This window comes from Vitis riparia, chromosome 6 (genome assembly GCF_004353265.1).
Source record: "Vitis riparia cultivar Riparia Gloire de Montpellier isolate 1030 chromosome 6, EGFV_Vit.rip_1.0, whole genome shotgun sequence".
Taxonomy (NCBI): Eukaryota; Viridiplantae; Streptophyta; class Magnoliopsida; order Vitales; family Vitaceae; genus Vitis; species Vitis riparia.
In genome coordinates, this window is record NC_048436.1 from 14,233,331 (window position 1) to 14,256,780 (window position 23,450).

Consider the following 23,450-nt stretch of genomic DNA (forward strand, 5'->3'; position numbering starts at 1 on the left):
AATGCTAAGAATGACTTTGGGTCATAAATGAGAAAAACGACTCTGGTTCGTGAGCTCAAGGCTCTGAATGCTAAGAGTGACTCTAGGTCATAAATAAGAAAAACGACTCTAGGTCATGAGCTCAAGACTCTAAATACTAAGAATGACTATGGGTCATAAATGAGAAGAACGACTCTAGGTTGTGAGCTCGGGGCTCTGAATGCTAAGAATGACTTTGAGTTTGAGCTTAGCGCTCTAAATGTTAAGAATGACTTTGGGTCATAAATAAGGAAAATGATTTTGGGTCGTGAGATCAGGGCTCTAAATGCTAAGAATGACTCTGAATCATAAATGAGAAGAACGACTCTAGATCGTGAGCTCAGGGTTCTGAATGCTAAGAATGACTTTAGGTCATGAGCTCAGGGCTCTAAATGGAAAGAATGACTTTGGGTCATAAATAAGGAAAACAACTCTGGGTCGTGAGCTTATGACTTTAAATGGAAAGAATGACTCTGGTTCATAAATGAGGAAAACAACTCTAGGTCGTGAGCTCTAGGCTCTAAATGGAAAAAATGACTTTGGGTCATAAACAAGAAAGACGATTGTAGGTCGTGAGCTCAGGGCTCTCAATGGAAAGAATGACTTTGGGTCATAAATAAGGAAAACGACTCTAGGTCATGAGCTCATGGCTCTAAACATTTAAAGTGAAGAAAATGACTCTGAATGCTAAACTAAAAGGAAATGACAACTTTAAATGCTGGCAATGTGGCTCTGAACGCTGAACTAAAAGAAAATGGTGGCTCTGAATACCAGGCTGACTAATGACTTTGAATGTCAAACTGAAGAATGATTGCTCTGAACACAGAACTGTGGAGAAATGGTAGCTTTGAATGTCAAACTAAAGACATGACTCTAAACTCCAAACTGTGAGAAAGTAATGAGGTGAAATATGCCTCAGTGTGGCGTGTCACCACAACTCTCGATCCACAAATCATAAAGCCTGAAGAAGTATCATAATAATCTGGATGTCTGTAGCTCAAGATACTCTGCTGGAGGAGCCTATTGCCGTCTCAAATGAATGACCCACCAGGGAGTCTCAAGAAAAATAGTCCACTAAGGAAGTTATCACCATGTCAACATAACGATCTATTGAAGAGTCATAGGTACTGGGAATGTCAAAACTCAAATGTCAGGCTCCTCTGAAGTTTTATCTCGGCATAAATCATAAATACTGTGACTAGTAATGCGAATAAATATCCATCAACTGAATAAAGAAAATGGTATCAGCTCCATGAGAAGACGATCGTCTCCACAACATAAAAGGGGAAATATGTCCCAGTATAGCAACTAACGCATCCCGCCATGTAGGTATCCGAGGAAAATATACCCCAATACAACAAGTAGTACAATTGATCCATCTTGATGACTGGAGAATAACTCAATGGGGATGCATAAGAGATCTGACATGTACTCTACTGAAACAATGATATGGGCTCCTATGCGCCTAAGATAACCCCATCAAAGAATCAAGACAATATCAAAAAGTATGAGCCTGACTGAATGACTCAAGAAAGGCTCTACTAGGGAATCATCGTAAAATAAAAGACAACTCATCAACTCCACATGTATCTCGTAAATGGGGATGATCATGCAAATCAATGGAGATTTACAAATCTCAACCAAAATAGACATATGTCCCAATATGGCATCAGATGTGTGGTAGGTCAGAAAATCAGATGGCACCAAATCATCCATCACCAAGTGTGTAATCTTAATCATCCATGTCCACAGTTGAATCGGATCCACGGATCAAAGAAGCGTTTTCCAAAAGAAGAAGCATGATGATATCTAAATGTCAAAAAGTGTGAGCCTGACTGAATGGCCCAAGAAAGACTCCATTGGGGGATCATGATAAGATGACAATAGACTATCAACTCGACATGCATCTCATGAGTGATGAGGATCATGTGACTCTATGAAGATCTACAAATCCCAACTGAAAGGGAAATATGCCCCAGTATGGCATTGGATGTATGATAGGTCGGAAAATCAGATGACATCAAATCATTCATCATCAAATGTGTAATCTTAGTCATCCACGTCCATGATTGAATTAGACCCACAGATCAAGGAGGCATATCCCAAAAGGAGAAGCATGATGACATCCAAATGTCGAAAAGTGTGGGTCAAACTGAAATGGCTCAAGAGAGACTCCACTGGAGGATCATGATAAGATAACAAATGGGTCATCGTCTCGGTGTGTATCTCGTAAGTGGGGATGAACATGCAATTCCATGAAGATCTATAAATCTCAATCGAAATGGAAATATGCCCCAGTATGGCATCGAATGTGCGGTAAGTCAAAAAATCAGATTACATCAAATCATCCATCATCAAATGTGTAATCCCAGTCATCCAAATCCATAGCTAAATCAGATTCATAGATTAAAGAGGCATATCCTAGAAGAAGAAGCATGATGACATCCAAATGCTGAAAAGTGTGGGCCTGACTGGATGAGTCAAGAGAGACTCCACTGAAGGATCATGATAAGATATCAATAGACTATCAACTTGACATGCATCTTGATCGCTCAGATTTTGTCGTTTATTGGATCAAAACAAAATTTATAACCTAATTCACTATTCTATAGCAATTTGTACCCGATCAAATATGGTTTTAGTACAAACTACTATAGTATAGTGGTATTTAGGTATCGTCCACAATGATGGATTATTCTCGGTAATTAAGGCTTGAATGAGATGATAAGAAATGATTGTGATTAAGTGAAATTGACTTGAAGTTGCATGATAAAATCTCAAGATAACAATGTATTCAAATTGAAAGGAAAATGAAGTGTAAAAGAGAAGAAAATTAATAAGATGTGAGATTCTCGGAGTTAGGATTTTCTAGAGAGCAATTTCCATGGTGAATAGGTGTTGAGATCTAATTTTCATCAAGTTAGATTGAAAGCCTAAATTTTTATCTAAACCGATTTTTTATTTAACTTTAGATCTAGATCTAATTTCTCTTCAAATTAGGTAATCTAATCCAAGAGATCAATTCGAATCATATATTCAATTCATCTTAAATTATCTTTCGATGATTCACACAATGTAACTATTCAATCTCATCAAATCTAGCATTAAGAATTTGATGAATCTACCTAGCTTGCATTGTAGTAATCATCCAAGACAATTTGAAGAGAAAAATCCCCAAATTTCAATTAATCAATCAATTGGATCAAATTACCTTTGCAATTCAAGCTCAATTCTCTAATTCACCATAGATCTTGCCTCTAGATCTTCTCTCCTCCAAGAAAAATGAGATTTAGGCACTCATGCTTGGAGATTTGATCTCACAAGACATGTTTGACTACCGAGAAAATGAGAGAAAATGAAGGAAAATAGAGAATTATATAGAGAGAAGAATTTTGAAAAGTTCTACAATTAGGAAAAATCCAAAAAGTTCTTAAATGAGCCAATCATGTTTCTATTTAAAGGCCAAGGTCAAGAGGACACTTGGCATCATCTAAGAGGTCTTCCAGATACTTCTTCATCAAGGAATCTGGAGAAAATACATTTTCGCACGAGCCTCAACAATTTCGCATGATAGTGCGAAGTGGAAAATCCATCAGCTGCATTTTTCGTCTTTCTAGAGCGTTTCGCATGATTGTGCAAAAATTTCGCATGGTCATGCGAAATCACTTTTCATATTCCCTTGTGTGCTGCAGCCAAGCTTATTCTGTTTCATTTCGCATGACTGTGCGAAAATTTCGCATGGTCATGCGAAATTGAAAAACATGCTTTTTCGACTCCTCTTTGTCATTTCTTCATTTTTAATCCACCTTCAATTAAGCTCCAAAGCTTGGTCCAAGTGCATTTCCTCTTCCTCTTCATCCACATTGTGTACATTCCTCCATTCCATTTTCCATTTGTCACTCCATGCTTCAAAAATCACCTTAAAATATCTCCAAAACTCAACAAAAAACCATTAGTATCTCTTGCAAGGGTAGTAATGTATTACTTGGGCATATTTTGCATAATTACTACTCAAAAGGTATAAAACTCATGAAAATTAGTATCTAAAATATGTGGTTTTTGAGTAGTACTCACATCTCATGAGTGATGAGGATCATGTGACTACATGAAGATCTACAAATCTCAACCGAAAGGGAAATATGCCCCAGTATGGCATCATATGGTAGATTGGAAAATCAGACAACCTCAAATCATCCATCATCAAATGTGTGATCCTAGTCATCCAAATCCACAACTGAAACGAGTCCAAACATCAAAGAGGCACCTCCTAGAAGAAGAAGCATGATGATATCTAAATATCAATCAAATCTCAAACATTTGTCCAAGTAGGGGTTGTCAAAGACAACATCTAATCCCATGGCCTCAGGGTCGTCTTAAGACACAGAACATAATGTAGGCTAGGGTGATAGGGTAATAGAAATGAAGGGAAACTAGACCCAAATACCCAATGATAAAAAACTCATGCCCTCATGTGTAAAATGCAACATGTATAGAAAAACTTTTGAACCATGGACTTGAGGGTGCTTAGTGTGAATATAATATCAATAATGAGACGATGAAGCAAATCAAACTGATAATGAGATACACAAGAATGATGCAAGGGAAATATCAAACCTGGAATAGGTCAGTGTAAGAAAAAAACAAAGGGGTGAAGCGAATGGGATGAATCACAAGCAATGACAAGAATGATAGTGAAACAATGAATATACGAAGAAAAGTTATGATCAACTCAAATCAAATATGGAGTGAAGTCACATCAACAATGAATGTAATAATGGGAAGGACAATGACCAGAGCTCCTAGGAGAAGATCACTCATTTCACTCTTAAATAGATATGACAAAGTGAATAAAAGAAAAGAGGATATTAGAAAGCTCACATACGAACTCTCACAAACAATCATACTCGATAAAGTGACCATCGGATATCAATATACACGTCCAACGATGGAGAATACTATGCACATACACACATGTGCTTTTTTTTTTTTTCTTTTTTTTTTCTTTTTTTTACATACATACAAATGCACATACCCTGAACATAAACAAATGAACCCCAAAGATGATATCAATAATGGATAGACACATTCTCAAGTGCTAAAGTAACAAACTCTCTTTAACGAGATGACCTTCTCAAACTAAGGATCTCTGAATTAGTGTTCGTATGATAGATAGTGGAAATGATGTGACTATCCTCCATGTAATGAACTGAGAAGGATTACCACTCAGGGTTGAGAGAATATGAAGCAAAACAAGTAGTAGATAAAATAAAGAAGAAGAGATGAAGAACACAACCAATGAGATATGATGGAATGCAGTAGTGTGATGGTAGGAAAAATAATGAGAGAAATATGTGTCTGTAGGCCTAAAGCTCACGAAGCTCCTAAATGAAGCATGCATACACCAAAGAGCCCCTATCCCATTGTAGAAATGTAAGCAGGGCAATAAGAAAGAAATACTCTAAAGCACATGCGAAACTCAATGGGTTAGTAATGGTCTATATGTCAAAATGGAATAATAAGGTATATGGCTAACCGAAATGATGGCCACCCATCCTGCGACCATGGTCTCGAACATAATACTTCTTCAACTTATCTACATTAGTTAGCTTTGAGAATCAATTTCCATCTAGATCCATCAACCATGCAGCGCCCTCTAAAGTCAATTCCCTAATGAAATAAGGTCCGCTCCAATTGAGTATGAACTTCCCTCTGGGATCTCTGATCAATCCTCTGATGACCTTCAAAACCAAGTCACTTCTCTATAACGGTTGAGGCTTGAACTGTTTGAGAAGATGACTCAAAGTCTGAAGGTCTGAAGGCAAAAACGACTACTATAGCTAGTGGGTAAACATTCAGGACAGAGCCATTATACAAAAGGAGGGATGAAACTCAATGCTCGAAACAACCAACAAAAAATGTAGAATGGTAGAGTATGGTCAGAACCCCCATATGGTAGATCATCAATAGAAAGACAATGCATGTGGCCCTATCAACTATCAATATATAGATCAATCCATCAGAGGAGGTAGATGCCTCAACTTGTATTTGACTCAATGCCCTAACCAATGTCTCCCGGTGAGAAATAGATGATGCCAAAAGACTCCAAATGGAAATGCGGGCCTGAGTGCTCTAGAGTTGCCTCAAAATCTCATCGTTATCTCGCCTGGTCTCTTCTCAAGTGGCATCACTCTTTAAAGGTCTAACAACTGTGGGAGGTTGTTGTTGTACCACCCTACCCCGCGGATGACATCCTGAACATCCTGAGCGATCGTCTTATCAGGATCTCAACTCAATATAAAAAGAGACTGAATGCTATGGCATGGGTGAATCAACGGTCCAACCGTGGTCAATTGCAATGGTGGCATGTCAGGGACCAATCTAAATGGTGCAGATGCTTGTGAGTCTTAGATCACTCCATCAACCTCATAGCTCTCATCCACTACTATGGGCTCTGGCTCATAATCATCCCAACTCAGCATGTGAATGCAATCATCAGACTCGGTGAAATCCATGAAATGTATGTCACCGGCCAACGGATGGACTGCATGTGGAGTATGAGCTGGTAAAAAGTTAATGGTTACACTTGGTTGACCCAAGTAAACCAAACCCTGATCTATCAAGTCCTGGATGGTATGACTCAAAGCAGTACAATGATCGATCTCATGCATTAGCCCTTGATGCCATGCATAATGTAGATCCACCACAGACTATGGCAGAATTGGCTGAGGTAATGGCCTGGGAGTAAGAAGCGTCAATAATCCAACATCTATGAGCTTCCGAAAAGCCTGGCTCAATGGCATACCCAACTGTGAAAACTAGTCTCTATGTTCTCAGGACAAATGGAGTAGACGTCTGTGGAGCCCTAGGTCTAGGGTATAAAGTTGGAGGCCTCACTGCAACATGTGCTACATAGCATGGCTATATTAGGGTAAGTTATGAAGCTGAAGGTCTCTTTGCATCCTATGAGGTGTAACAAGACAATGCTAGTGTGAGAGGCAAGTAAGCCTAATCATATGGCTGAAGAGGTGCCCATGGCCTATACTACTGAGGTGGATAAGAATGGCAAGTCCTAGTAGGCTGTGGACTGGTCAACTGTAATAGATAATTGATCCATGTTTGATCTCACGGAGGTGCGAACCAATCTGCCCTCTACTCTAACCCAAGATGGTAAATCCACACTGAGAATGAAAAGTTAATCCTTTAAAGCATGAAGCACGAGATAAGGTATGACATAGGGAAAACACGGAAGAAATGCTAGTCTGAACTGGAAGAAACAACTCAGCACAAAACAGAAGAGTGGTCCAACTATAACTCAAACTCGTACTGATCTCTAAGCACTCTCAACTGGAAACTAAATGAAGAAGTACTGGATCCGAACTGTAACTAAAGAGGCTCTGAAGGCCCTCAGATGCACCCACGTGTAGAAGAGGGAATCTTGATCAAAGGATCTAAGGTTCCACCTACAAGGTCAAGGTGGCTTTAAAAAAAATATGAATGGACTTTAAATAATCCTTAGCAGAAACGATCATACCCTCCGGTGGTACGCAACCCTCTGCACGCCTCCGAAGAGATAGGGTGCTTCCATGCAAGGTAGTCATCACCTCCACACATGCACTACCTTGACATCCCAGTGGGGTTTCCTATAGTGAAAGCCTTCGCAACTCTCAGCACTCAATAGTCAACTAAAGTGCACAGTGAGTGGTTGTGGACCCATATTTTTCATGTGCGTTCCTACTGAATCGGCGAGACTTGCTTTTATTTGGTGAAAAATTAATTTTGGAAAAAATCGGAGTCACCACTTATTTTATTTTATTTTAAAGGGAAAATGAAACAAGAAATAAAACCTTAAAAAAATGACTTCATAGTTTTTGGAAAAACGTATCTTTGAAAAACCCGAGTCTAGATCCGGGGATCAGGTTACTTATTGGGAAGATACCTCTAAAAGATAGCACCCCTCTAAGCCCTATAAAGATCTCTACTGACTAAGTTGAGGGAAATGGTGCAATTAATTGATTGATTGAGGGTAGCTAGGTAGACTTAAGTGATTTCAAAAAATAGCATGTTAAACAAAATAAGTCAAATCATGATCATAAAAGATATTTAGGGTACGTACTTGGACTGCTTCTCAAACGCTATCACAAGACATCAAAGTTAGTTTAAATAGTATATCATTCGGCATGCGCTTTATCAAGAATAATATAACAATGAAACATATATATCAAGACACCTAAGCACTATCAAATATAGGTGCAGTTCACAATGACAAGCATATTTACAGAATTTAGAAGGTGGGTGATAGAGGGCATACCTGGATAGCATGGATAACTTATAATGCGCTTCCACAAGACATGAGGGGTTAGATAATAATAAAATAAAGAAATCCTAGCATGTTTGTTATCTAATTAGCATGACAAAAATAATCAAAGTATACAAAACCATCAATTATCATACACATCTTGTATATAATTCGTAAAAAATATATAGATATGATTTCAACAAGTGGCAAAGGTGGTAGTAAAAATGAGTTTTGAAAAGATTTTCTTATGTAGGGGTTTCACCAATTCCCCAATTGATATACATGAATTTAGCTTAGAATTATCTCATTTATTTGGGACCACAAGCTTGGATTCATGTCTCACTCAAAACCATAATTTTTATTGAAAACTGAGAAAGATGTGAACCGATCAAGACATGGTTGCATATTATTTAAGAAAATGAGATTTTAATTCTAAGGACTCTAAATGAGTTTTTGAAATGCACTTTAATGAGGAACATTTTGAGAAAAGGTTTCGTTTTTTAAAATGAAAGACATCATTTTCAAATGACAATACGCAAGGATCAAACATAGGCAACACAAAAGAAAACAAAATCACAAAGTAAAATTTTTTAGTAATCAACAAAACTAATAAAAATGAGGGTTGAGGCCAATCTTCATGATTTTCCAATGGCCTTTGAAAGTTAAATTTCATAAAGAACTATCAAAGAAATAAACTAAATGACTTTAGATTAAATAAAATTAGAAGATATCAATCAAGAATTTAAAACGGTGAATCAAACACATAAGCTGAAAAGAATAATCAAGAACTAACATAAGATCAACCAAACACATAAACGCATTTAAACTAAAAAATAAGTTATAACTAGACTAAATTAGAATTAAAAACATCAACTTTATCTAATAAGATTAATTAAACTATCTGATTAAAATTACTAACACATCTTAACTAAAATAAATAAATAAATAAATAAGTAAATTAAAACTAAACTAAATCGGAATTAAAAACAAGATCTTTACCTAAGAGGTTTAATTAAACAATTGAATTAAGATCATACATGCATCCAAACTATAGAATAAATTAAAACTAAATGAAATTAAAAATATTAACTTTATCTAACATGATTAATTAAACTAATAAATTAAAATCATCATCTATTCCAAACTAGAGAATAAATTATAACTAAACTAAATCCGAATTAAAAACATGAAATTTATCCAACATGATTAATTAAACTAAAGAATTAAACTAATAAAATTCTGACTTTTTCAAACTAAAACAAAGAATCAAAAACTAAACTAAAGAATTTTAACTTACCTTTTACAAGATTCTTCCATATGGTGCGGCTATTTTCAATGGATGGTGCGGATGGGGCGTCTGCAAGGCTTAAGAATGAATGGCAATTATGTGTTCTTTCATTGGCAACCGAATGGAGTCCCCTCTCACTCTCCCAAAATTTGTGCGTGCTCCCGAGAGTCATGAAGATTATAATCCAAGAGTGGTGCGACTGTTGTTGATACTTGAATGGTGCAACATCCTTTTACAAGTCGCAATGCGTTCGATATGTAGAGATTTCTATGACAGCATGTTGGTTGTCGTCCTCAGTACGTGGTTGTGTCTATTCTTCAAGGTATAGAAAATGTAGAGCTTTCATGGACAACATTGTCATCTGAGACATTCCTTTGAGAACTAAAATAAGACTTCTTAGTTGGTATTATTCCAGCCATATATGTAAGAAATATGTTGGCCATTAGAAACACTTGGTCAACAATAGGTACCCAATCAAAAGTGGTCGCACAATCAGCAAGACAACTACACCTCAAGGAATTTTCCTTGGAACAATGAGTTATTTTCAGTTTTGAGACAACAAGAGCAGTGGACACGCATATTTGCTAGGAAGACAGTCGGGCAACTTTATAGCTTCCATATGAACACTTTCTTTGAACCACTTTGAAGCATGAATCCCGAGATATCAAGCATCTCTCTTTAATGGAAATTCTTAGCATATCCAACTTCATGTCTGATGGTACAACTGCATATTCTGCCATCTGATGAATCTTCTCTCAATAACTCATAAGCTTCATCCCTCAATTAGTGCATGATCTTGCTCAAAAAAATATATTTAAAAAAAAAACTTGAACATGGCAACCAAAAAATCATACACTTGGTGGTTGTGTTCCTCAGAAGGTAGTTTCTTACATTATTCACTACAGTAGACAATGCAACTTTCTGCACAGTAGTGGAGAAAAAAAAATCTATATAATTTGAAACAACCATAATTGCACCAGATTGCAGACAAGCAAGTGGTTGATCCCAAGAAGTTTTCTCCAGAAATGTATACAACAAGAAAAGAAGAAAGAACTTGTAGTTGTATGCTCCCACATAATTCACCACCCATACACAATGATGATCCATCTTAAGAATACGTCTTTGGAAAATAGAGCAATGATGGCAGCGTGGTGGCTTGCCATTTTGGCATTGAATACAATAGCCTACAACTGATCTTCGCTCTTGCCCATCTAAAAAAGACCACGTGGAATTCAAAGTCTCGAGCACTACACAATCTAATGATGTCATAGGACCTTTCTCCAAATTGTACTCCTCTAACACTCGTCTCTAGTTTTCAGGGACAGAACCAGGATCCCGAAAGACCATCATAAAGTAACACCATGTTAATAGTATAAGCAGAATATGAAACAACGATTATTGCGATTAAAAGAACTGAATCCAAGTCGCCCACAAGCAGCTTGGGACCCCAGGTAAGGACGACGACGACGCGATACGAAATGACTAGAATTGCAGCGACCACGAGGATCATCAAGTACCCTAGAGCTTTGAGGCTAGAGTAAAACTTGAAAAGGTTTATATCCATTCCGGGATTACAGCTCCGACCAGACCTGATTTGAGGGATGATTGAATAGGACCTGTGGTTTCGTTTGGGGAACAAGCATTTTCAGATATCGGGAGCCAGATTTAACCTATTATATTCAGGTACTGCCAGTAAGTTTTGGTTTCAAAACACAATTGTTCTAGGGTTTTGCTGCTCCGGTCTCCAGATAGTGACACAAAGGAAAACGGAGAAAGTTCCCTCCCAAAGACGTGAATTCCTCTAAAAAAAATCTCCTTTAAAACTCGTGTACCCTTGTTCTCCTTCTTCGCACGAAAACAATTAAAAAAAAACTTCATGCTCTCCTCCCGTGTGCCTCTTTTGGATCAGCCAACATTCCAACTACAACAATATCAATAGCATCTTGGTTTTCTGTTTTGGAGGCCCGAGCAACCATCGGAATCACAGTGTCCAGATCTACTCCTTTAGCAAAAATCTCAATTAGATTCTTGTCGATCAACAGTTGGTTTGCTCAATGTTAGAGTTCCAGTCTTGTCACTGCAAAGCATGTCCATGCCCACCATCTCTTCTATTGTCGTCATTCTCTTTGTGATAGCTCCCTTTTGGAAGTGCCCCACTTGGTTAGTGGTATCAAGGAGGCGAGCCGCCTTCCCAGAGAAGATATGGACTCCTATGGCAATGACCACTGTTCCCCCTCTCCTTCTGTTTGCAAGTCTCCCCCAAATAAATCCCATCTCGTCCAAGTTTTTTTTTAGGAAAATATTATTAATAATAATATTAAATTAATTAATTAATTTAATAAAATGGAAGAGGGGTGAAAAAGTAAATTTACGAATAAATACCCTAGGTATAAATTAGAATTATGTTCTTTTTGTTCTTTTCTAAATCGCATTCCTGTTCGCAGAGAGTTCCTGAGAACTTAAGATTGAAGTCGAATTTCAGGGTTTGAAGAACAGATCTCTATATGTAAGATTCTAACCCCTAGATTAATATTTTAGATTCATTAGTTAATTTTAAACACATTAGAGATTTTTTGGAAAACCCAAATCTAGATTAGGGTTAGTTTATTATTATTTTTAATTCATTTTAATATCAAAATAGTGAAAATTTAAGATTTTGATTTATTGTTGGAATTTGGGAGATCTTAAGTTTTTTTAGATAAAAAAAAAAAAGATTCCTGGGAAGATTTCGATTTAGACTAAGGTTAATTTACTTTAAATAATAATAATAAATAAATAAATATATTGTTAATTGTGGCTTAAGGGATTAGAAAAATACAATTTGATTTAACAAAAAAAAAAAAAAAAGAACACGTGTGCACTGGAAAATAGAAGGTTGGTGAAAAAAAAAAACGCATGTACACTGGTTGCATGTGTGTGGGAACTGTGCATCCACTTTTTTTGTAAGGATTTCATGGTTGAAATCTAGTTGGTGGATTTTCACATACTCTATTATTAGACTTTGATGGATACTTGGGTATATAATATTTAATAGTAGCAGGACTTCGTATTATTAGACTTTGATGGGTACTTGAGTACTGAGTAATGTATTATTTAATAATGGCAGAGCTTTATGTTATTAGACTTTGATGGGTACTGTATTATTTAATAAAAGAAGATGTGTACGGATGGTATATATATATATTCTATTAGCAATGATGGAGAGTTGTTGTATATAGGTTATGTTTGGTGAAAAAAAAAACTTGAAAGTGAGAAAATATAATTTATAAATAAATGAAAGTAAATTTTTTGGTATTATAATTATATTAATGATGGGTGTAAGTTAATAAATAACATAGAATTTAATTAGTGAAATAATTACAATTTAATTAAATTATGTTGTGTCCCAAGAAATAAAGTGAAAATAAAATTTAAGTTTTATATGAATTAGAAATTTATTAAATTTTATAAAATAGGAATAGATTAAATTATCTTTCATAATTAAAAAAAAAAAATTAATTTGAATACCTAAAATTTTAGGATTGTCAAACCTATAATTTTAGATAAATAGTAATGGTTATTTCTCTTATATTTTGTTAGGTGAAGAGTAGATTTTCAGGATTATTTTTCTCCACAGTTTTTGAGGACTTCTTTTAAGGTAAAGGAAATTAATGCAGTTATTATTTTTTTTTTTAGAAACAAATTTTAATATACATCATTTGGAAATATTTTGAATTAATGTTTGTTTTATGCATGGATCAAATATGTTTTGTATGAAAAGTATGTTAGAACTTTATATTTTGTTTACAATAGAAAAATGTGGAGATATTATGTTTTGCAAATTCGAATAATTGAAATAAGTGTTTGACTCTGGTTTGTTTGGTCATTGTCAACAGGATATAATAGTTGACTTATGACTTTTTGGCCCTTGTCAACGGGATATAATAGTTGACTTTTATATTTCTTGGTGGGGATTGTAATTAATTTGAACCCCAACCTCTAGAGGTTTAGTTAGAGATTACTAGTACTAGTATTTGGTTTCGTCCATCTTAAAGGAACAATTTGAGGCTAGCCACCTATTTGAAAGTCCTACCTAACTGGACACCATTTGATGTTTGATGACTAGGGTAAATAAATTATTTGAATGTTTTGACTGAATTAGACATGATAATATTGAATTAGAAATGAAAGTGTACAAGTAAAAGTTTTAAATGTATTGGCAAAACTAACTCAAAAGTTTATGAAAATAATTAGTTATAATATCTCCTATTTTGCAAGTGAACTTGAAATATTTGATCTATAGACTGCATTAATGTTCCTTATTTGGCTTTGAACTCATTCCCTTTTGTTGATAATTTTTTTCAGGTGCCCTTAGTTTGGGTGAGGAGTGATGGCTAGGTCGGGAAATGGTTTTCATTAGGATTTTTCTTAGGATGTTATTTTTGGACATTGTTAACTTATAAGTTTATGTTCATTTAGATTATTTGATTTTTGAAAGCTATTTAGATTTGAACTTACAAATTATTTTTATGATAGTTTGAAGTTGAGATTTGGAGATTATGAAAATTTGTTAGCACTTGATTTGTTTGAGTTTGCAATCTATTTGGATAATGGATTTTGGTTGATGGATGCTTAGTTTTAAAGTTAAGTTTGAAGATTTTAGAATTTTGTTCCACTACTCTGAACAGGTATTTGGTAATTGGTTACTTCCAGTTACAATATGATTGTTTGGGTCAGGTTACACTTTAAACCTTCAGGTTTGAGGTGTGAAATGACCGTCACGCCCTTGGAGTGGGTCTTAGGGCATGACATCTAGGGCCTCATGTAACAAGATGCCCCCCCCCCCCCCCCCCCCCCCCCTCCCTCCCCAATAAGTGCAGATCGGTCTCTCATTCTTTTTTAGGATCTCATTTTCTTTATGGAATGTGTGCTGTGGATTTTTAAATGACAGGTTGTCACTTTCTAATCGTGGTTCTCTCCCCTCCTACCAGCCTTCCAAAATCTTTTTTAATATTCTTTAATCGAATATCTCATTCCTTATTCACTTTAGCATTCTCCCATATTCAGAACAACAAGCCGAGCATCCTTCCAAAAACTCCACCAATTGTAATTATGAATGCCCATTATATGGTAGGTATGCCACCCTTTCCTTTGGTAGTGTGTTGACTCTGCTTTCATATGCAACATATTTCCATTTTTAACATGGTAGCCTGCAAAAAATATATGGAAGAGTAGAGAATCAGGTAAATAATAAGAGAATTATGCAACCCGCCCACTCAATCAATCCTCAAACGGTGTATGAAATCATGTCCTTTAAATGTGAAACTCATAGGGTTCTTTTCTTTTTTAGAATGGTAAGTCCACCTTCCAAAGTGACATCATCTCTATAACAAAAAAAGAAAATAGAAAGTTAGTACCATATATTAATAATAAAATAATAAAGTTTGAAAATCTTAAAAAAATAGGATAAAAAAAATATTGTAATTGAAAATTAAAAATTAAAATTATGTAATTAAAACTAAAATATCAATCACATTAAAATAATTAAAATCATGAAGCTCAAGCAATTTCCTACAAAAATAAATAAATGAATAAAGTGAAGTAAGTATATAAATATATATGAAATATCAATTCATGCAATTAGAAAAACTAAAATCTCAATTCTAATGCAATTTTCTAAAAAATGAATAAAATTAATAATAATAAAAAAAATCAAGCACATGCTAATCATACAAGCCATGCAACCATACTTGAAAGGTGACCTAAGCAAGACTAGGTAAACCTAAGTGGGCCTAAGGTAGTGCCTAATGGGCCTAAAGTGGTACCTGATGAGCCAAGTGTATCTAAATGGGCATAGGGTACCTAAGTGGGCCTAAGGTGGTGCCAAATGAGCCAAGTGCATCTGAATGGGCCTAGGATGTCTAAGTGGGCCTAAGGTGGTGCCTAATGGGCCAAGTGTGCTTAAATGAGCTTAGGGTGCTTAAGTGGGCCTAAAGTGGTACCTAATGAACCACGTGTATCTAAATTGGCCTAGGGTACCTAAGTGGATCAAATGTGGTGCCTAATGGGCCAAGTGCATCCAAATGGGCCTAGAGTGCCTAAGTGGGCCTAAGGTGGTGTCTAATGGGCCACGTGTGCCTAAATGGGCTTAGGGTGCCTAAGTGGGCCTAAGTTTAAATTAAGGCTACCAAGAATGACAATGAGGTTAGATAAATCCCTCAACCAAAGTCCCCAAGGTGGCTTAAAAAAAGATAGGTTACACAAGTAGTAATGGATCACTAGGGAATTGCTGTAAAATATCGAACAAATACCTAATAGGACATGTACTAGGAGGACAAAATGGAGGGTCTATAGTGGTGTGGGTGCATCCCAAAAACCTATGAAATTAAAGCAAAAAAAAAAAAAAACACACTGGTCACACAAATATCCATGAAACCTAGCTCTATGCTATATAGGTATTCAAATATCGGACTCTAATCAGCATCAATGCGTCGGTCTCCTCTAGAATGCTCCCAAGCATCGATATAGCCCATCGCTAGACCCTACTCCTAACCACTAGCTCGGTCAGAGAAACAAGCACACACAAGGCCTCACACTTGCAAATGTAAGAACTGAAAAAAAAAAAAAAATGACTGAAACTAAAGGGTTGGAGGTAAGGGGATAGATGTGTGACCCACATAGACAAGTAACATGCAATCACATAGGAGAAAAGCAGTCATGCAACAGGTAATCAAGCAGAGCACAAGTATATCATCCATGTCCATACATAAGCTAAATGAGAATATGACAATCAAGATGAATAGAAAAAAAGATAGCACGCTAAAAAATGATCAAGATAATATACAAGCAAATAAGTCAATCACTAAGACAAACAAGATATACAGCAATATAAACATTGATTACTACTCAAAAAGAGCATATTTTAGATAATAATTCTCATGAGTTTCACGTCTTTTGAGTAGTAATTATGCCTAAAACACTCAATTAGCATGTTGTTGTCCTTTCAAGAGTTACTAACAAGTTTTATGAAGTTTAGGAGTCATTTCAAGGTATGATTTTGATAAATTGGTGACAAAAGAGATGAATCAAATTGAAGAAAACAAATAAAGTTGATGATGATCCAAATGCATAATGAAAGAAGCAATGAAATGCACTTGGACCGAGCTTTGGAGCTTAATTGAAGGTGGTGGAGATGGATTAAAAATGAAGAAATGAGAGAAATTGCAAAGAGGGGTCGGAATAGCATGATTTTCGATTTCGCATGACCATGCGAAATTTTCGCATAGTCATGCGAAATGAAACATGAAAGATGTTGGCTGCAGCACATAAGGAAATTGTGAAAAAGTGATTTCGCATGACCATGCGAAATTTTCGCACGACCATGCGAAATTTTCGCACAGTCATGCGAAACGCTCCAGAATAACGAAATTGAAGCTGATGGATTTTCCACTTCGCATCACCATGCGAGATTGCTAGGGGCTTGTGCGAAAATGCATTTTCTCCAGATTCCTTGATGAAGAAGCATTCGGAAGACCTCTAAAAAGTTGTCAAGTGTCCTTTTTACCGTGACCTATAAATAGAAACGAGATGGACTCATTTAAGGACCTTACTTTTTGCTATAATTTCTAACTGTAGAACTTTTCATACTTCTTCTCTCTATATAATTCTCCATTTTCCTTTAGTTTCTCTTATTTTCTCAGTAGCCAAACATGTCTTGTGAGATCAAATCTCCAAGCATGAGTGGCTAAATCTCGTTTTTCTCAGAGGAGGGAGGATCTAGAGGCAAGATCTATGGTGAATTAGAGAATTGAGCCTGAATTGCAAAAGGTAATTTGGTCAAATTGATTGATTAATTGAAATTTGGGGATTTTTTCTCTTCAAATTGTCTTAGATGATTACTACAATGCAAGCTAGGTAGATTCATCAAATTCTTAATGCTAGATTTGATGAGATTGAATAGTTGCATAGTGTGAATCATTGGAAGATAGTTTAAGATGAATTGAATTTATGATTCAAATTGATATCTTGGATTAGATTACCTAATTTGGAGAGAAATTAGATCTAGACCTAAAGCTAAATCAAAAATCGGTTTAGATGAAAATTTAGGTTTTCAATCTAACTTGATGAAAATTAGATCTCAACACCTATTCACCATGGAAATTGCTCTCTAGAAAATCCTAACTCCGAGAATCTCACATCTTATTAATTTTCTTCTCTTTTACACTTCATTTTCCTCTCAATTTGAATACATTGTTATTTTGGAATTTTATCATGCAATTTCAAGTCAATTTCACTTTATCACAATCATTTCTTATCATCTCATTCAAGCCTTAATTACCAAGAATAGTCCATCCTTGTGGATGATACCTAAAAACCACTATGCTACAGTAGTTTGTACTAAAACCACTTTTTGATCGGGTACAAATTGCTATAGAAGAGTGAATTAGGTTATAAATTTTGTTTTGATCCAACAAATGACAAAATCTGAGCGATCAAACATACATGTCAAAATGAGTAGGATAATCATGGCAAGAGCAAAATCCATATGCTAAGACAATCAAGAGAATCAATCAATATCATCAGCATGTCAATGTCGCAAATAGATATAGCAATCAAGCATTGAAAATCATCACACCAAAAATCCTCAATGTGTTATGATCACTCAAGCATAGAGAAGCATAAAGGGAAGATATCCATCAACCGACTAATCAAACGCCACATTTGCTTCATCTTAAATTCAAGTATGACCCTCTAAACATCCCCAGTAGAGTTGCCATTTTGTGGACCCTGTATTTTAGCACGATGCGTTTCCATTCGATGGCGAAACTTGCTTTTAATTTATTTGGTGAAAAATATGATTTTTTTTTTAAAAGACTTGGAGTCGCCACTTATTTTTGTTTTATTTTTTTAAGAGAAAAAAAAAATAAGAAAGAAAACCCTAAGTGTGACTTCTTATTTGGAAAAGACAGATCTATGAAAAACCGAGTCTGAGTTCGGGGGTCAGGTTACTTATTAGGAAGGTCCGGTAAAGACCGTTGCACCTCTCTAAGCCCTTAAAAATGGGTCTCTACTAAATAAGGTGAAGCAAACATGACAATTAATTAGGAGATCAATGAATACCAAAATGATCATAGATCAAAAGCAAGTCATGATAACGAATAAATAAACAAAGTGAGAGTAAGAGCGTACCTTGGCAGTAGGTAATAAAGCGCTATCATAAAACATAATTAGTGCACAATAATGAATACAAAATATATCACATGCATATCAAAGAGCAAGACAAAGATCAAGCAATATTCATTAAGTATACCAGTTGACAATTAAAAGAGAAAACTCGTATCTAGGGCCCCCGCCAAAGCCCAATGGATTTTGCATGAATTAATCCCACAAATTCCATTATTTTGAAATTATGAGAATTGCCTTCACGCTTATTTAAAATCAAGAGAAACAAAAAATCATTTGAAAATCGAAGAAAATTTGTACAATGCATGCCAAAATGAGGATGGCAGCAGACTTATTAAAATCAAGATTTTTGGTGACCTAAAATCCTAATAAAAGACGAAAAGTTGTAAAATTGAAAAATATTTGAAAACTGAAGTGGAATTAAAACTATTCGAAAGAAAACTAGAGTTTTGAAATTTATTTGAAAATTACAGTCTCGAAAATTATTTAAAAATTGGAGTTTTGAAAATTATTTGAGAATTGGGGTTTTGAAAGTTAAATTTAAGAATTGGAGTTTTGGAATTTAAATTTGAAAAAAATTGGATTTTTTAAAATTATTTAAAAATTGGAGTTTTGAAAATTAAATTTAGGAATTGGAGTTTTGGAAATTAAATTTGAAAGAAATTAGAGTTTTGAAAATTAATTGAAAATTGGAATTTTGAAAATTATATTTAGGAATTGGAGTTTTGGAAATTAAATTTGAAATAAATTGGAGTTTTGAAAATTAATTGAAAATTGGAATTTTGGGCAATGATTTGAAAATTAAAGTTTTGGAAATTAAATTTTGAAAATTGAAATTTTGGAAATTTATTTAAAAAATGGAATTTTTAAGAATTAAATTTTAAAATTGGAATAGAAATAAGATTATTGGAGAAACCGAAATTTTAAGAATCATTTAAAAGAGAATTTACAGAAATCAAACTTCGACATGTGAGGATAAAGAATAATTTTTCACCATGGGGGTTATCTTGATTTTTAATCATCTTCCCAAAGTCAAACATTTGCATCTGCCACAATTAGACCCACGCATTGAAGGGTTTTATTTATTTAGAAAATTTGAAGTGTTCCTGCCACTTGTGAAAATTCTCATGCCACTATTGACTTGTCATTTGCCATTTGCTTACACTGTGCTTCATGTTATTAGTGAGCTACCAGCTCCTTGAAGTATAAATCTGACTAGGTAATGCTTCTATTTTCTTTGTCCAACACAAATCCCAGATCTTGCAATGTTCTCATTCAAGACAAAAAATCCCCCAGGTTTCAGTCCAGCTTTTGCTCTCTTAAAGAATGAAATGAAATTGTCGTCTGCAAGCTGCCCAATACACCACTGAATCCATATAACATCATATCTCCCTGCTTCTGGAGTGAAGTCTTGAAGTGGAACACAATATAAATTAGATGCCTTGTGCATGTCCAAAAACATAAGCTTTCCATAAGCCAAAGTTTCACAGGCAGCCTCTAAGAAATGTGATGTTGGCTCAACAAGATCAACCTCATTAAAATACCTTATAAGAAGATTCTTAGTCACTCTCCCGATGCCAGAAACCACAATCTAGGGCAATAAGATGTTGAATCCTTCCAGCATCAATGAACCAATCAAAGAAAAGTGTTTTAAGGAAAGCTTCACTGCCCTTAACATCCACATCATTCACATGGTCGTATCCACCCAACACACCATCCACCGATGCCTCCACACATTTCCAGTAGTCGACGCCTTTACGGTACCAGTCGGTCTTCTTGTGATGATCTATTCCATCTCCGATTTCAACTCTCTATATCTCTTCCGCGTTCTTGAATTCCCAATCCTCATAATCTAACCCACCATTCTCCATTTTTGCTCTTCCTTACTCGCGACTGGACCGGCCATGTGCCTCCCTATTGCCACTCCAAGCCTCGCTGCCAGTAGCTATAGTCTTTTAACGAATCTGACTTGGGGTCCAGAGATTCATGCTACCTCAAGCTCTTTCTTGTCAGCCTCATCATCCTATGGTTTCACATCCCAGTGTACGGTCCCATACCCAAGAATGCACAAACACCAAGAGCAGGAAGAAAATAGCAAAAACAAAGCACAAATGAAGAAATAAATGAACCATCAAAAGCCACACTTCATGTCTTAGTCAATGGGCTTGAAGATGGGTGGATTAAAAGGATTTGTAAATGTCACAAATGAGATAAAAATGAGTTGGATCAATTTTTGAACACAAACATGAGCAACAGATGAGCCATTAACTATGAAAAAAAAATCCATGAATCACCCAAAGATCAACAACACATCTCAATAATAGCAGATGAAAGGAAAAAAAAATTCATAATGGAGAACTTACTTCAGGGAAGACATTGGAGGTCCTTCTTCTTTGGAACCTAAGAACTTGTGAGCCTCTTCTCCACTTCTCTCAACTCACCATTTCATTCATAGAAAAATGATTCATTCTGACCCCCTCCCCCCCCCCCCCCCCCCCCCCCTCCTAAAATCTCAACTCACCTCTCTTCTTTTTCTTACTTCTAAAATCCCTCAACTGCCACCAAAACCTAGCACCCACTCTCCAGATTTTTCTCCCAAAAAAATCTCCTTTAATCCTCCAACCCCCCTACTTTTCTATCAAACCTTCAAATATCACTTTCATCCTCTATCAGCTCCCACACGTTCTATTGTTCTTCGTTCATCCTTTGAAGCTATTTAGAAAAAAAAAGTCTCCATCTCAACCACCACCATGGCAAGGTGGTGGTGTCCTTGGCCATGCATCTCATGCAGCTAAGCATGGAAGTCGTCCCTCACTTCTCCAAAATGAAGTGTTGTCCAACTTCTCCCCGGGTGCTCCTCAAATGTGGCAGGAAAAAAAAAAGGTCTACAAGGTGATATAAAGACACGTTTTTAACCAAGACCATGTTGAGATCAAATTATAATCAATCGTTTTGGAAAGAAAAATTTATCTCAGGATTACCTTGACTTTTCTAAAAAAATATTAGGATTAAGAATAGGAATCAAATTCTTTATCATAAATTAACATATAGAGAAATTACAAGTATCATTACTGTAAAAGGCTATGATTATAAGCTTAAGCAAAAAAAATGAAATTTACACAAAACATTTATAAAAATGAGTTTAGAAATATTTTGTAGTTGTTTGGATTTAGTCAAAAGGAAACTAAACCTTTATATAAGCAACATAAGACAAGTCAAATAGTAAAAAACCAAATAAAGAAAACTTTTATTGTAATAAAAAATTGAAGATATGAAAAATGAAGATAAAATGAAAATAAAAGATTTAGACATAATGTAAGTTCGTAAGAAAATAAAAACTCCTTCACATTCAAATCCAATTTGCTTTAAGTTTGGAAAAGTGGGGCATTTTAAAAATGATTGTAAGATAAAAAGGAAAATCAACAACTTGAATATTTCATACAAGTTAAAAGATATGTTATGTGATTTAATGTTAAACACTTCAGAATTGGAATCCATGATTAAATCAGACGATCAAGAAGTTATTAAGCAACTTCAAAATACTAAAAAAAACCTAAGTCAAATATATGGTAATCAAGAAAAATGTATTAAAGGATTACTAACCCAAGATTATAAATATTATTACCAAGGAGCAAGAATTGATCTTAGAATTACTTAATAAAGAAGAAGGGTCTTTAGTAAAATTAGAACTATATGAAATTATTAAGAAAATTTTTTTATAAACCAAAAAATAACAAAATTATAAATTCGTATACCTTTGATGAAATTTTAACCAGATTTAACCATAAGACTTCTAAAGAAGTAACTATTAAAGATCTTTAGGAAAAAAAAAAAGATAATATAAATTAGAAGTTCAAAAATTAAAACAATACACCAATATAGGATTATGACATCCAAGAACAAATAAATAAGATTTTAAATAATAAAAATAAAGAAATTTTAAAATCCTCTAAGGTTAGTAAAGAATTTTCAAATTCATACCTTAACGGTGTAAATAAGGTCATTTTTCAAAAATTGAATGTTTCCTTAATAATTGTGATTAACAATGAATTTATCATTAAGACTATTGCTTTAATAGATTCAAGTGCAGCTTTTTAAATTGTATCCAAGAAGAATTAGTCTCAACCAAGTATTATGAAAAAATAAAGAAAGTCCTCTATGTTGCTAATGAGGTCAGACTTAAGATTAATTACAAATTGTTTAAGACACATATTTGTAATCAAGGAATATGTATCCAGTTGCCCCTTATTTTGATTCCCACTATGTAATCATGAGGATCTTGAAGATATGACAAGTAGAGTATGCAAACTCAGGATTATCAAATTTATTTGGATTATGCTTAATTTTGATTAATCAAGTATTAATAAGGATAAATTCATAAAAATCTCTTATTTTTAAGAGATCACCCAAAGGATAATGAAAATGATCAAAAAAGATTTTCTTGGCAATTTTTATGGGATTTTGACTAAATAATTGTTTATTAATATCCGTAATAGTTGATTAAGATATTTTTGCTAATACCGTGATTTTCTAGAATTTGGTGTGAGGTTGATAACCTTTATAATTTGGTTTTTAAATCTTAATGAATGTGATGTAACTTTGGTTGGAGGAGAAGAAAATTAAACAAATTGTTTAAAGGTTTGAGACCTAGAAATGGTTGAAAAATCCTTGATCTTAACATCAAAG

At 34.8% G+C, this 23,450-nt stretch overlaps 2 pseudogenes; both read right to left on the minus strand.

Moving 5' to 3' along the window:
* Window positions 1-6,422: 6,422 nt before the first annotated feature.
* Window positions 6,423-11,166, minus strand: LOC117917012 (annotated as a pseudogene).
* Window positions 11,167-19,943: 8,777 nt separating this feature from the next.
* Window positions 19,944-20,635, minus strand: LOC117917014 (annotated as a pseudogene).
* Between the last annotated feature and the right edge of the window lie 2,815 nt (window positions 20,636-23,450).